This window comes from Hippopotamus amphibius, chromosome 11 (assembly GCF_030028045.1).
Source record: "Hippopotamus amphibius kiboko isolate mHipAmp2 chromosome 11, mHipAmp2.hap2, whole genome shotgun sequence".
NCBI lineage: Eukaryota > Metazoa > Chordata > Mammalia > Artiodactyla > Hippopotamidae > Hippopotamus > Hippopotamus amphibius.
In genome coordinates this window covers 49,379,979-49,396,200 of record NC_080196.1, presented here as the reverse complement: position 1 = coordinate 49,396,200, position 16,222 = coordinate 49,379,979, and positions in this window count along the sequence as shown.

Sequence of the window (16,222 nt, the reverse complement as noted above, 5' to 3'; positions counted from 1 at the left end):
GTTGCTTTCCAGTTGTACTTACTATGCAGATAAAATCAAATACTCCTCTGAAAACAATACCCTGGTTATGCAATCAATGCTTTGCCCAGGAGAGGCAAAGAAAAGCTGAGACCACAGGAGCAGCTGAAGCCAGTGTACAAAGTGAATCTACCCTGTTCTTTGCAACCATAGCATTTGCTCTGCCCCACCTTGCCATCTGGTAAACCTCTATGCAGTCTTTGAGGCTTATCTCAAGCAGAGCCTCCTCTGCAATGCTTTTCTGACTCCATCAAGGCTGTGAGATTCTGCATCTTCAGTGCGATCGTTCCGTAAAGCAGCCTTGTATCACACTGTATGGTAATTATTTGACACCCTCATTAAACTAGCCAATCCCCTGAGGACGGAGCTATTTTATTCAGCTTTTTGTATTATTCCGCTATTTTTATTCAGCATGCCCGGCACTAACTATAATGCCTGGCTTGTGGCAGTCATATTCAATATATCTTTCTTGAATGAAGAGAGAAATGAATGAAAAAGTCGAGAGTACCAACAATCCCAATTTGAGAACTGTTGTAATTATTTTTTTATTTTTCAGTCTTCTCTATTCTCTTTTGTGTCTCTGCTTCTAGTTTCTGTTCCCCTATAGCATTTCTAAAACAACAGTCATTTTCTAACTCTCACAATGTCGTGGGTCAGGAAATCAGGCAGGGCACAGTCGGACTGCTCATCCCTGTGCCAGGACAGCTGGGGCCTCAGCTAGAGTGGATCTAGCAAGTGGACACAGCTGAGATGGCTCACGCAGGACCACGCAGCTGCAGTGTCTGTTCCAGCTGTCAGCTGGGTTCCTCCGTTCCTCTCCATGTCACATCTCCTGAGGCTGGAATGTCCACAGTGGCTCCTTCACTCCCACATCAGATCCCTGGCCTGTGAAGGCTGGGACACCTGGGGCTGGCTGGACATCCCTCACCACATGGTGGTCTTGGAGTAGTCAGACTTCTTACTGGACACAGATACGTAATCCCAGTGGGTTTCACTTCTCTGGTAAACACATTAATCTAAAAGTACGGGGGAGGGACTTCCTAGGTGGTGCAGTGGTTAAGAATCCGCCTGCCAGTGCAAGGGACGCAGGTTCGAGCCCTGCTCCAGGAAGATCCCACCTGCCGCCAAGCAACTAAGCCTGGGCGCCACAACTATTGAGCCTGTGCTCTAGCACCCACGAGCTGCAATTGAGCCCGTGTGCCACAACTACTAAAGCCCATGTGCCTAGAGCCCATGCTCTGCAGCAAGAGAAGCCACAGCAATGAGGAGCTCGCGCACCACAATGAAGAGCAGCCTCTGCTTGCCACAACTAGAGAAAGCCCGTGCGCAGCAACAAAGCCCCAATGCAGCCAATAAATAAATTCATAAAAAAATAAAAATAAAAATAAAAAAAATATGGGGGAGGGACTTCCCTGGCAGTCCAGTGGTAAGGCTCTGTGCTTCCAATGCAGGGGGTGTAGGTTCAGTCTCTGGTTGGGGAACTAAGATCCCACATGATGTGCAGTGCAGCCAAAAAATATAAAATATAAATAAATAAATAAATAAATAAATAAATAAATAAATAAATAACAATATGAGGGAGGTGTCGTGAGCAACATTCCTTCAATTAGAGGAAAAAAATCTCAGCGCCAACTTCTTCACTGTTATGAAGTTCATCCGGACCATCGCCTTACATTGGATTATGCTAAACTTGCTGTAACGAAATCTAAGTCTTAGGCACCACCTGCCATTCAAATAATTCCTTTCCCTGCTTGGTCACTGAGTTTTTTGGTAGCTAAAAAGAACACAGATTTCTTGCAGAAACAAATTTGCCATAGGTGAAGTTTATTTTGTGATGTCCTAACTTATATGTTGAAAATAACATATAGTATATTAAATCAAATGAAGAAGAGTAATAGAGGAAATATACTAAAGTTTACAGGCTAAGAATATCGTATTTTTCTAGTGATTACTTTGACAGAGCAACTTCGAATCTGTAGTTTCAGCAAAGGAGATGTCCTTTGTAAAAGGAAACCATTGATGAAAACAACATTCTGAATGTTATTATCACTGCTAGTTTTAACTAGCAATTTCCATGTGAATGTGTACTGTGAAGGGTTTGACATGCATAAAGGAATACCCACAAACTCCCATGAGACAGTACTATGAAAGCCCCTCGAGGAAGCTCTCCACCTGGGACCAAAGATCCACCTGACCCCATTACATAAGGGTCTTCCCTTCTCCTAGGAAGGAGGTGGAATGAACATGCTGTTTGCTACTGCCTGCCTTTGAAGCAAGGTATGCCAAGGTCTGTGTGCCCTTCCCCAGAAGTCTCAGGGGAGGAGCCTGTCACATCTGCAAACTGTGTTTAGTGCGCTTTGGGGTAGAAATCATGCTCTGCTGGCATTTTATGTTTCTATAAAAGAATAGGGAGAAACTTGCCCCTCAGAGTCCTCAATGAGACAGGAAGACTGTGGTTAGGTAGCAATTGTGATTAGGTATCTGCTGGGGAGAAAGAAATCAACAGGATCAGAAAAATATACATTCCCTTTAGGTATCCTTACAGGGCCTTGACTGAGGGCCAAACAATCACAGAGAGAGCAATGCCAGTTCTGAGGCTCAGGATAATTTGGATAATTAATTATAATTAAGTAGCAATTAATAATGATTTGAATAATTGAAGGTTCCCCACCTTCAGTCTGCAGGCTGGGAGCAGCACCATGCTAAGCCGTAATGGAGCCTGAAACAAAGGAGAAATTAGTAATACTTATCTATCTCTATTAAAAGTGTTGCCATTTTGTTCATTATAGATTTTTAAGCATATTTTATTAAAAATATTCCATTAAATAGTATTTATCTTGATCACTGAGTGTCTTGATAGCCCCTTAAAAAGTTGGCACCTGTGGCAAGTGCCTCATTATCCCTCCCCCTGCCACCCCCGCCAACCAGGCCCTGTGCCCAGAAGCAATGTGAGGGGTACTCGGGATATTGCTTGGCCTGGCCTTGACAGAGAATAAAGGGAGAGTCAAATCCTTGCATTGGTCCCTGAATTTTGGTGTGCTAAAATTTCCAAATCACTGAGCTCCAAAGAATCAAATTCCAGTCTGGGCCAGAGGTGGAAGGCAGCCCCAAGTCTTGCATGTACCAATATGACCCTATTTTACAGATGAGAAACTGAGACTCAGTATGATTGACAGGTATGCCTAGATGGCAAATCTAGAAAGTAGCACATGAGTACTTCAATCCAGGCTGCGTAGACTCCACGGGCTATGCCCTCAGCCACTGGGTTCCAAGCGACTGCCCACGCACTGTGTTTCCTACTGTTCCCCAGTGAAAAAGACAAATAATATCCTTTTTCTCTCTTACCATAACAGCCAGTTACATGTTATTAGAAAATATCTTCTATTAACTTTTAATAAATTTATGGTCTTTTTCCTCTTACAGAAGTAATTGATATTCACTGAAGAGAAATTAGAAAATACATATAAATGAGAAATCAAAATCCCACCCCTAGGGCCACCCACTCTTAGCATTTTGTTGCATATCTCTCCCAGCTTTTATTTATTTATTTATTTATTTATTTATTTATTTATTTATTTATTTGTTGTTCTCTAAGCTTTATTTTAATAAAGATAAATTATATGTATGCGATTGTAAAATGAAACTATGCTATGCATGCAGTTTTTTTAAATATGCTTTCTTCACTTAACAATATACCTTGAACATCTTTCTCTGTCATTGCTTTTTTGCAGAGTAATTTGTAATGGCTTCATAATATGCATTCATCCTTTCATGAATATTTATTGAGGGCCTGCTACTTTCCAGGCATCAGCTAGGCACTGGAGACACATCGGTTAACAAAACAAAGAATTTGGCCCTCTAGGGTTGACACTGAAGTAGAAGGAGACCTTCAAAAATAAATGAATAGAGAGAGAAAAGATGGCGATGAAGTAGAGAGACGTGGAGTGCATCCCTCTCCACAGATGCATTGGGAATGCACGGAAGGACGCAGTCATTCCCACAGAGAACCAGCTGAACACCAGCAGATGGCCTCGGACACCAGAAAGGGCTGCGGGGAGCCCGACATAGCCGGTAGGGAGGCATCTACGACGGCTCCAAGAGGGTGAAGCGGCGGAGCTGTGGCAGACGGGAGGGAGTGAGAAACATACGGAGGGTCCGCCCTGCAGCTCAGCGTTCCCCGACCGAGATATCGATCCATGGCTGAACGGAGGGTCCAGGAGCGGGAGCATGGGAACCGGAGAGCTGGTTCAGGGTGAGAAACATTGTTGCCGGTAGGGTGACGGACCGAGAGGACAGGAGGGAGGAGGTCCATGGAGAGGAGTGACCGTCCCTGAGAGCGGCCCGCCCATGATGGCAGCCGGAGGCTGCAGGCTCACGGGCAGGGGGGAGGAGCCGCATGCGTAGCCTCTCCCTCTCTTTCGGGGCCTCTGCAACAGGCAGTGAAGAGACGCCCCTGGGCCACCTAAGGCGCTCAGGGATAACAAGCACTCTCAAGCGCTCGGGCGGGGCTAAATTAAAACCCCTTGCAACGCCAGCAGTAGGGAGGCTGCCGAGAGAAAAAACAACAACAACAACAACAACAGCAACAACAACAAAAAAAACCCGAGAGAGACCCAACTCTAAGACTTTCTGTTTATGCCTGAGCCACTGGCCTCCCTCTGCAACAGGCACCTCCAAGCCTGACTGAAACAACAGTGCGCCACTGCTCACTCACTCCCAGGAGAAGGAGCCACTATTGTACCCTCTCCCTCCCCACACACCGACGCTTACAGACGAACAATAAAGGAACCTCGGCTGGTCACAGAATAATGCAAAAAAACCCAAGGCAAGGAGAAGGACACTTACAGCTGAGATGCTAAGGAAACAGAAATAGTAGTATCAATTCCTATTGAACTGGTCCATTCTGGGATCAGTTCTGGATTTTTTTTTTTCTTTTTCTTTCTCTCTTTTTTTTTTTTTTCTTTATTAAATACAATCTTAGCCCTAAGGGATCTGCAAGTTTTATAACATAATTTTTTAATGATATTTTTTATTCTTTTTTTTCTTTTTTCTTTTTTGCCTTTTTATATACTTCTATATCTAGCTAAGTTTTTGGTAGTACGGACAAAATATCTCTCATACTTTCCTTTCATCCCTATCTTTTATACATTTCTATTCCTTTGTTTTTATTTGCATATTTCCAACCACATTACGCTCTTCTGTTCCCCTTTCTTCCAGCCATTTTAAGTTTATTTTTTCTTAACATACGTATAAGCAACACTATCGGTCTGCTCAGACTCCTTGCTCTATTCTCCAGATGACGCACTGCCTTGGTATTTAATGTTAGGCTTTTGTCTTTATCTTACTTCTTAGTACAGTTGTCTAATTACATTCTGAGAATCTCCATTCTCTCTGGTGGTACTCTGGCTCTTTTCTATATTTAATCCTAGCTTACAAATCTCCCTGGATTAATGTTTGTATGTGCAAGGTGTTATTTGTTTGTTTGTTTGCTTTTGCTTTTGTCTCTGATTTGTTCTGTTTCAGTTGCCAATTTCTGTTGGGTTTCTATTTGAATATCTGATAGCACACTGGGGTTCTGTCAGGTCTTTCTAGAGCCTTATGTCCTAACGGATTCAGTAATTGTGTGTCTTATACATGTATGTGTTTCCTAGACTTAATATTCGTTTAATCCAATATTTGGACATTAGTCTGAGGCTTGGACAGTCTTCTATAAACACCTCTATCACCAGGACAAGCACCCCCAAAAGTGTGGACAACCATGAGGAAACAAAGAAACACCATGCAGGCAAAGCAGCAGGAAAAAAACCCACAAGACCAAATAAATGAGGAGGAAATAGGAAAAATGCCTGAAAAAGAATTTAGAGTAATGACAGTAAAAATGATACAAAATCTCGACAACAAAATAGAGAAAGTACAAGAAACAGTTCATAAGAACTCAGAAAAACAAACAGCAAGGGATAACAAAATAACTGAAATTAAAAATACTCTAGATGCTATAACCAGCAGAATGACTGAGGCAGAAGAACGAATAAGTAAGTTGGAAGATAGAATGGGGGAAATAAACACCACAGAGCAGGAAAAAGAAAAAAGAATAAAAAGAATAGAAGACAGTCTCAGAGACCTCAGTGATAACATGAAGCGTACCAACATTCGAATTATAGGCATCCCAGAAGAAGAAGAAAACAAGAAAGGGTCTGAGAAAATATTTGAAGAGGTTCTAGTGGAAAACTTCCCCAACGTGGGAAAGGAAATAATTCACCAAGTCCAAGAAACACAGAGAGTCCCATACAGAATAAACCCAAGGAGAAATACACCAAGACACATGTTAATCAAACTAACGACAATTCAACACAAAGAAAAAATATTAAAAGCAGCAAGAGAAAAGCAACAAACAACATATAAGGGAAAACCCATCAGGATAACAGCTGACCTTTCTACAGAAACTCTGCAGGCCAGAAGGGAACGGCAGGATATACTGAAAGTCCTGAAAGAGAGAAACCTACAGCCAAGAATACTCTACCCAGCAAGAATCTCATTCAGATTTGAGGGAGACATCAAAAGCTTTCCAGACAAGCAAAAGTGAAGAGAATTCAGCACCACCAAACCAGCCTTACAACAAGTGCTAAAGGAACTTCTCTAAGTAGGACACACAAGAAAAGGAAAACACCTACAAATACAAACCCAAAACAATTCAGAAAATGGTAATTGGAACACACATGTCAATAATCACTTTAAATGTAAATGTATTAAATGCTCCAACCAAAAGACACAGACTGGCTGAATGGATACAAAAACAAGACCCTTCTATATGCTGCCTACAAGAAACCCACTTCAGACCAAGGGATACATATAGACTGAAAGGAAAGGGATGCAAAAAGATATTCCATGCAAATGGAAGTCCAAAGAAAGCTGGAGTAGCAATACTCATATCAGACAAATTAGACTTGAAAGTAAAGACTATTAAAAGAGACAAGGAAGGACACTACATAATGATCAAGGGATCCATCCAAGAAGAACATATCACAATGGTAAATATCTATGCACCCAACATAGGAGCACCTCAATACATGAGGCAAATGCAAACGGCCATAAAAGGGGACATCGACAGTAACACAGTAATAGTGGGAGACTTGAACACCCCACTTCCATCAATGGACAGATCATCCAAACAGAAAATAAATAAAGACACACAAGCTTTAAAAGACACATTAGACCATCTCGACTTAATGGATATTTATAGGACATTCCATCCAAAAATGACAGAATACACGTTCTTCTCAAGTGCACACGGAACATTTTCCAGGATAGATCACATCTTGGGTCACAAATCAAACCTCGGCAAATTCAAGAAAATTGAAATCATACCAAGCATTTTCTCAGACCACAACGCCAGGAGACTAGATACCAATTACACGAAAAAAACTGCAAAAAATACAAACACATGGAGGCTAAACAATACACTATTAAACAACCAAGAAATCACTACAGAAATCAAAGAGGAAATAAAAAAATATCTAGAAACAAACGACAATGAAAATACAACAACCCAAAACCTATGGGATTCAGCAAAAGCTGTTCTAAGAGGGAAGTTTATAGCAATACAGTCCTCCCTCAAGAAACAAGAAAAATTTCAAATAAACAACCAAACCTTACACCTAAAACAATTAGAAAAAGAAAAACAAAGAAACCCCAAGGTGAGCAGAAGGAAAGCAATCATAAGATCAGAGCAGAAATAAATGAAAAAGAAAGGAAGGAAGCAATAGCAAAAATTAATGAAACTAAAAGCAGGTTATTTGAGAAGATTAACAAAATTGATAAACCATTAGCCAGACTCATCAAGAGAAAAAGGCAGAAGATGCAAATCAACAGAATTAGAAATGAAAAAGGAGAAGTCACAACAAACCCCACAGAAATACAAAAGATCATGAGAGACTACTACAAGCAACTATATGCCAATCAATTGGATAACCTGGAAGAAATGCATACATCCTTAGAAAAATACCATCTTCCAAGACTGAACCAGGAAGAAATAGAAACTATGAACAGACCAATCACAAGTACGGATATTGAGGCACTGATTAAAAATCTCCCAACAAACAAAAGCCCAGGGCCAGATGGATTCACAGGTGAATTCTATCAAACGTTTAGAGAAGAGCTAACACCCATCCTTCTCAAACTCTTCCAAAATATAGCAGGAGGAGAAACACTCCCAAACACATTCTACAAGGCCAACATCACCCTGATACCAAAACCAGGCAAAGATGTCACAAAAAAAGAACATTACAGACCAATATCACTGATGAATTTAGATGCAAAAATCCTCAACCAAATACTAGCCAACAGAATCCAACAACACATTAAAAAAAATCATACACCATGACCAAGTGGGGTTTATCCCTGGGATGCAAGGATTCTTCAATTTACGCAAATCAATCAATGTGATACATCATATCAACAAATGGAAGGATAAAAACCATATGATCATCTCAATAGATGCAGGAAAAGCTTTTGACAAAATTCAACACCCATTTATGATAAAAACTCCCCAGAAAATGGGCATAGAAGGAAATTACCCCAACATAATAAAAGCCATATATGAGAAACCAAAAGCCAACATTGTTCTCAATGGGGAAAAACTGAAAGCATTCCCTCTAAGAACAGGAACAAGACAAGGGTGTTTACTCTCACCATTATTATTCAACATAGTTTTGGACGTTTTAGCCACAGCAATCAGAGAAGAAAAAGAAATAAAAGGAATCCAAATTGGAAAAGAAGAAGTAAAATTGTCCCTCTTTGCAGATGACATGATATTATATATAGAAAACCCTAAAGATTCTACCAGAAAACTGCTAGCACTAATTGATGAATTTAGTAAAGTAGCAGGATACAAAATCAATGCACAGAAATCTCTTGCATTCCTATACACTAACAACGGAAGAGCAGAAAGAGAAATTAAGGAAACTCTCCCATTCACCATTGCAACCAAAAGAATAAAATACCTAGGAATAAACCTGCCTAAGGAGGCAAAAGATCTGTATGCAGAAAACTTTAAGACATTGATGAAAGAAATCAAAGACGACACAAACAGATGGAGGGATATACCATGTTTCTGGATTGGAAGACTCAACATAGTGAAAATGACTGTACTACCCAAAGCAATTTACAGATTCAATGCAATCCCGATCAAATCACTAATGGCATTTTTCACAGAACTAGAGCAAGAAATCTTACGATTTGTATGGAAACGCAAAAGACCCCGAATAGCCAAAGCAATCTTGAGAAGGAATAATGGAGTTGGTGGAATCATGCTTCCTGACTTCAAACGATACTACAAGGCCATAGTGATCAAGACAGTATGGTACTGGCACAAAAATAGAAAGGAAGACCAATGAACGTAAATGGACTAAATGCACCAACCAAAAGACAGACTGGCTGAATGGATACAATAACAAGACCCACATATATCCTGTCTACAAGAGACCCACTTCAGACCTAGCGACACATTCACACTGAAAGTGAGGGGATGGAAAACCATATTCCATGCAAATGGAAATCAAAAGAAAGCTGGAGTAGCGATACTCACATCAGATAAAGTAGACTTTAAATAACAAATGTTACAAGAGACAAGAGAGGACATTACATAACAATCAAGGAATCAATCCAATAAGAAGAGATAACAATTATAAATATATATGCACCCAATAGAGGAGCACATCAATACATAAGGCAAATGTTAACAACTAAGAAAGAGGAAATCGACAGTAACCACAATAATAGTGGGGGACTTTAACACCGCATTTACACCAATGGAGAGATCATCCACACAGAAAATTAATAAGGAAACATAAGCTTTAAAGGACACAATAAACCAGCTAGACTTAACAGATATCTAAAGGACACCACATCCAAAAACAGCAGGTTACAGTTTCTTCTCAAGTGCACATGAAACAGTCTCCAATATAGATCACATTTTGGGTCATAAATCAAGCCTTGGTAAATTTAAGGAAATTGAAATAGTATCAAGCATCTTTTCTGAGCACAATGCTAGGAGATTAGAAATCAATTACAGGAAAAAAACTGTAAAAAACACAAACACATGGAGGCTAAACACTATGCCATTAAATTACCAAGAGATTACTGAAGAAATCAAAGAGGAAGTCAAAAAATACCTAGAGACAAATGACGATGAAAACACAACAATTCAAAACCTATGGGATGCAGCAAAAGCAGTTCTAAGGGGGAAGTTTAGAGCAATACAATCCTACCTCAAGAAGCAAGAAAACTCCCAAATAAACAATATAACCTTATGCCTAAAGAAACTAGAGAAAGAAGAGGAAACAAAACCCAAAGTTAGTAGACGGAGAGAAATCATAAAGATCAGAGCAGAAATAAATGATATAGAGACAAAGAAAACAATAACAAAAATCAATAAAATGAAAAGCTGGTTCTTTGAGAAGATAAATAAAATTGATAAACCTCTAGCAAGACTCATCAAGAAAAAGAGGGAGAGGACTCAAATCAATAAAATCAGCAATGAAACAGGAGGAGTTACAACAGACACTGCAGAAAGAAAAAGCACCATAAGAGACTACTACAAGCAACTATATACCAACAAAATGGACAACCTGGGTGAAATGGACAGGTTCTTAGAAAGGTATAACCTTCCAAGACTCAATCAGGAAGACATAGAAAATATGAACAGACCATTCACAAAGAATGAAATTGAACCTGTGATTAAAAACCTTCCAAGAGGACTGGGATGGGGAGGGTGGGGGGGAGTCAAGGGAGGGAGGGAATATGGGGATATGTGTATAAAACCAGATGATTGAACTTGGTGTACCCCCCAAAAAATAATAAATAAATAAATAAAATTAAAAAAAAAAAAACCTTCCAACAAACAAAAGTCCAGGACCAAATGGATTCACAGTTGAATTTTCTCAAACATTTAGAGAAGAGCTAACACCCATCCTTCTCAAACTCTTCCAAAAAACTGCAGAGGAAGGGACACTCCCAAACTCATTCGATGAGGCCACTATCACCCTGATACCAAAACCAAAGATACTACAAAAAGAGAAAAGTACAGACCAATATTACTGATGAACTGAGATGCAAAAATCCTCAACAAAATACTAGTCAACAGAATCCAAAAACATATTAAAAAGGATCATACACCATGATCAAGTGGGGTTTATCCCTGGAATGCAAGGATTCCTTAATATACACAAATCAATGTGATTCACCATATTCACAAATTGAAGGATAAAAACCACATGATCATCTCAATAGATGCAGAAAAAGCTTTTGACAAAATTCAACACCCATTGATGTTAAAAACTCTCCAGAAGGTGGGCATAGAGGGAACCTACCTCAACATAATAAGGGCCATATATGACAAACCCACAGTAAACATCATTCTCAATGGTGAAAAACAGAAAACATTCTCCCTAAGATCAGCAACAAGACAAGGATGTCCACTCTCGCCACTACTACTCAACATAGTTTTGGGAGTCTTTGCTACAGCAATCAGAGAAGAAAAAGAAATCAAAGGAATCCAAATTGGAAAAGAAGAACTAACACTGTCACTGTTCACAGATGACATGACACTATACATAGAAAATCCTAAAGATGCCGCCAGAAAACTACCTGAGGTATTCAATGAATTTGGTAAAGCTGCACGATACAAAATTAACACATAGAAATCTCTTGCATTTCTATACACTAACAACGAAAGATCAGAAAGAAAAATTAAGGAAACAATGCCACTCACCACTGCAACAAAAAGAATAAAATACATAGGAGTAAACCTAACTAAGGAGGTTAGAGACCTGTACTCAGAAAACTATAAGACACTCATGAAAGAAATCAAAGACAACACAACCAAATGTAGAGATATACCATGTTCTTGGATTGGAAAAATCAACATTGTGAGAATGACTATAGTATCCAAAGCAATCTGCAGATTCAGTGCAATCCCTATCAAATTACCCATGCATTTTTCACAGAACTAGAACAAAAAATCCTAAAATTTGTATGGAGACACAAATGTCCCCGAATAGCCAAAGCAATCTTGAGGGAAAAAAATGGAGCTGATGGAATCAAGCTTCCTGACTTCAGACTATACTACAAAGCTACAGTAATCAAGACAATATGGTACTGGCAAAACAACAGAAATATAGATCAATGGAACAGGACAGAATGCCCAGAGGTCAACTATGGTCAACTAATTTATGACAAAGGAACAAGGATATACAGTGGAGAAAAGGCAGCCTCTTCAGTAAGTGGTGCTGGGAAAACTGGACAACTACATGTAAGAGAATGAAATTAGAACACTCCCTAACACCATACACAAAAATGAACTCAAAATGGATTAAAGACTTAAATGTAAGGCCAGACACTATAAAACTTCTAGCAGAAAACATAGGAAGAACACTGACATAATTCACAGCAAGATCTTTTTTAACTTACCTCCTATTGTAATGGAAATACAAACAAAAATAAATATGTGGGACCTAATGAAACTTCAAAGCTTTTGCACAGCAAAGGAAACTATAAGCAAGACGAAACAGCAATCCTCAGAATGGGAGAAAATACTTGCAAATGAATCAACAAAGGACTAATCTCCAAAATATATAAACAGTTCATCCAGCTCAATATCCAAAAAGCAAACAACCCAATCCAAAAATGGGCAGAAGACCTAAAGAGGCATTTCTCCAAAGAAGATATATGGATGACCAAGAGGCACATGAAAAGCTGCTCAACATCATTAATTATTAGAGAAATGCAAATCAAAACGACAATGAGGTATGACCTCACACTGGTGAGAATGGGCATCATCAGAAAATCTACAAACAGTAAATGTTGCCAAGGGTGTGGAGAAAAGGGAATGCTGTTGCACTGTTGGTGGGAATGTAAATTGATACAGCCACTATGGAGAACAGTATGGAGGTTCCTTGAAAAACTAAAAACAGTTACCATATGACCCAGCAATCCCTCTCCTGGGTATATACCCAGAGAACACCAACATGCAAAAAGACACACGCACCCCAATGTTCACTGCAGCACTGTTTACAAAGCCAGGACATGGAAGCAACCTAAATGTTCATCAATAGATGAATGGATAAAGAAGATGTGGTAGGTATATACAATGAAATACTACTCAGCTGTAAAAAGGAATGAAACTGGGTCATTTGTAGAGTCACAGATGGACCTAGAGACTGTCATACAGAGTAAAGTGAGTCAGAAAGAAAAAAATTAAATATTGTAAGTTAACACATATATGTGGAATATAGAAAAATGGTACAAATCAACCAGTTTGCAAGGCAGAAATAGAGACCCAGATGGAGAGAACAAATATATGGACACCAAGGGGAGAAAGTGGGGGGTTTGGGGTGGGATGAATTGGGAGATTGGGATTGCCATAGATACATTACTAATAAGAAAAAAAAATCACATTGTATGCTTTAAATATATGTAGTTTATTGTATGTCAATTGTATCTCAACAAAAGTTCTTGAAGAAAAAGAAAAAGAAAAAGAAAGAAAAAAAACAGACTCCATGCTCCCAATGCAGGGGGCCTGGGTTCGATCCCTGGTCGGGAACTAGATCCTACACGCATGCTGCAACTAAGAGTTCACATGCCAGAACTAAGGAGCCAGCTAGCCACCACTAAAGAGCCCATCTGCCTCATCTAAAACCAAGCACAACCAAAAGAAAACATATACCTATAGTCAGCTCTCTGTATGCGTGGTTCCTCTGTATCCAAGCTTCTGCACCCGGGGATTCACCCAACTGAGGATCATGTAGTGCTGTAGTATTTACTCTTGAAAAAAATCCATGTAGAAGTGGACTGGTGCAGTTCAAATTTAAGAGTCAACTGTAAATGAAATAATTACTTCTCGCAATAAAGGCTAAGAAGAAAATAGAAAAGAGAACGGCTGACATGGGGTAGATTGGTCAATGAGAACCTCTCTGAGGAGCTGACACTTGACCTCAAGGTTGAGAAAGAGGCGACCCAGTTCAGAGCTGGGAGAAGCGAGTTCCAGGCTCAGGGATTGGTTGGTGCAGAAGCCATGGAGGAAGAGGGCACTCAGCATTCTAAACTCTTCCAGAAACAGTATGACTGGAGACTAGTGAATGAGGGGCAAAAATGGCACACATGACATAACATAAGAGCCAGATACACAGGACTTTGAAAGTCATGGAAAGGGATATGGATTTTATTGTAAGTGTAAAAATAAAGGCAATTCACAAAGAGGTATTACACTGGGAAGTTCCTGCTCAGTCTGGCTACTCTGTGAAAAACAGCCTCCATAACATTCCTTCTCAACAGAACCTGCATGTCGTTCTCCTCTTGTCTTTCTTCATGCAGACAACATAGAAGACACACAAAAACACATGAAAGAGGAAGGCAAGGGTGAAAGCCCAGGGCTCTGGATTTTCCGTCTTGGGATCTTCTTCCATGCCATGCTCCCTCTTGTGAATTAAACGGGGGAAATATCCCATTAAAAGGAACAGGGTCTGGGACTTCCCTGGTGGTCCAGTGGTTACCACTCCGTGCTTCCACTGCAAGGGATGCAGGTTCAATCCCTGGTCAGAGAACTAAGATTCTGCAAGCCATGCAGCACAGCCAAGAAATTTAAAATAAAGAAATAAATAAAATGAATAGGGTCTTTGGTTTGAATATTCTTTTGCCACACACAGTTCTGGCATAACAGTTTATCAATCAGAATCTTGCGCTAGAAAGACAAACAGGGAGGCAGAAAGAAATGAGGTAAGAAGGCAGGAGGAAGGGAGACCTATCTATTTAGCACGTCAGTAAGCCCGCTGTAGCCAATACAGTCTTCTTTGTCATGGAATAAGTGAAATGTACAGATTATTTTTGGAAAGGAGCAGTGAAGAGCGTACAAAGAGAAAGTGTTTTGAGAACCCGTCTGGGAGGCAGCCCCACAGTCGCCTTGCCCAGGATGCTGTATTTGTCAGGAGGACCCAGGGATGCTTTGTGAGAAGGTGTGGTTATCTTCACAACGTCCAAAGTTAAGTGTGATATGCTGGGGTTCCTGGTCAGCCTCAGGCGTAACTGTTATCAACAGGCTTATTTCCACCAGTGAAAAATGTACAGTTGACCCTTGAACAACAAGGGGGTTAGGAACAACCACCACCTCCAGGCAAAAATCCGAATATAGGGACTTCCCTGGTGGTCCAGTGGTTAAGACTCTGCGCTCTCAATGCAGGGGGCACAGGTCCGATCCCTGGTTGGGGAACTAAGATCCCACATGCCACACGGCTTGGCGCCCCCCCCGCCCCCCAAAAATTCGAGTGTAACTTACAGTTGGCCCCCTTTATACACAGTTCTTCCATATCTGAGATTCTGAGTGGGTGGGTCCAACCCACCACAGATGGTTTAGTCATGTAGTAATTACTAATGAAGAAAATCTAAAACCATGCAGTTCAAACCCACGTTGTTCAAAAGTCAACTCTACAAACAGCTCAGACCAGACAAGCTGAGCTTATTTATTTATTTGTCTCACAGGTACGAGCCCTTGTGTGGACAAGACCAAAATAATGGGCAAATCTGGAAATACAAGTGAGTCCCTAAGTACCAAAATCAAGATGCTCCAAGTAAGGGTCTTTGCTTCTCTGTTGCTGTTTTTAGAGTCTTCTCTCTTTAGAAACTGAGTGGCCTCCAGTTCCCTGTTCCAACAGCCAAAGCTACTGATGCCAGTTGTGAGTTCAGCCTCTCTCCTTCTCCCTCTGAACAGGAAATGTGTGTGCTGCATGTGGATTCATTTTTGATATTTCTCATTGCGAAGCTTTTGGTTCCAGGCTCTGACACCTTGAATCTGCCTCCCTGCAGGATGGAAACGAGGGTCCGGAACAACCTTGTGCACTTTCTCCAGAGCAGGGCTGTGCCAACAGTATCTCCTGGACATGGCCTCCTTCAGCCTGAGTCCTGGGGAAGATGGGAATGATTGCTCTGCAAGGTGAGGACGGAGGAGCCTGGTGGACTCCACAGGCCCAGTGAGGCACACATCAGGATTGACAAGGCTTCATTTCCCACATTCTGTTCACACAAAGCACGATTATAGGGAAGTGCTTCCATATAGCCCGTGGAAAACCCCAGCCAAAAACAGCTTCAGCTGTCCAGATTCAGAGCAGAAACAGACATAAAGGGGCCGTAAGGAAAAGCAAGGATGAGCAGCACTGAG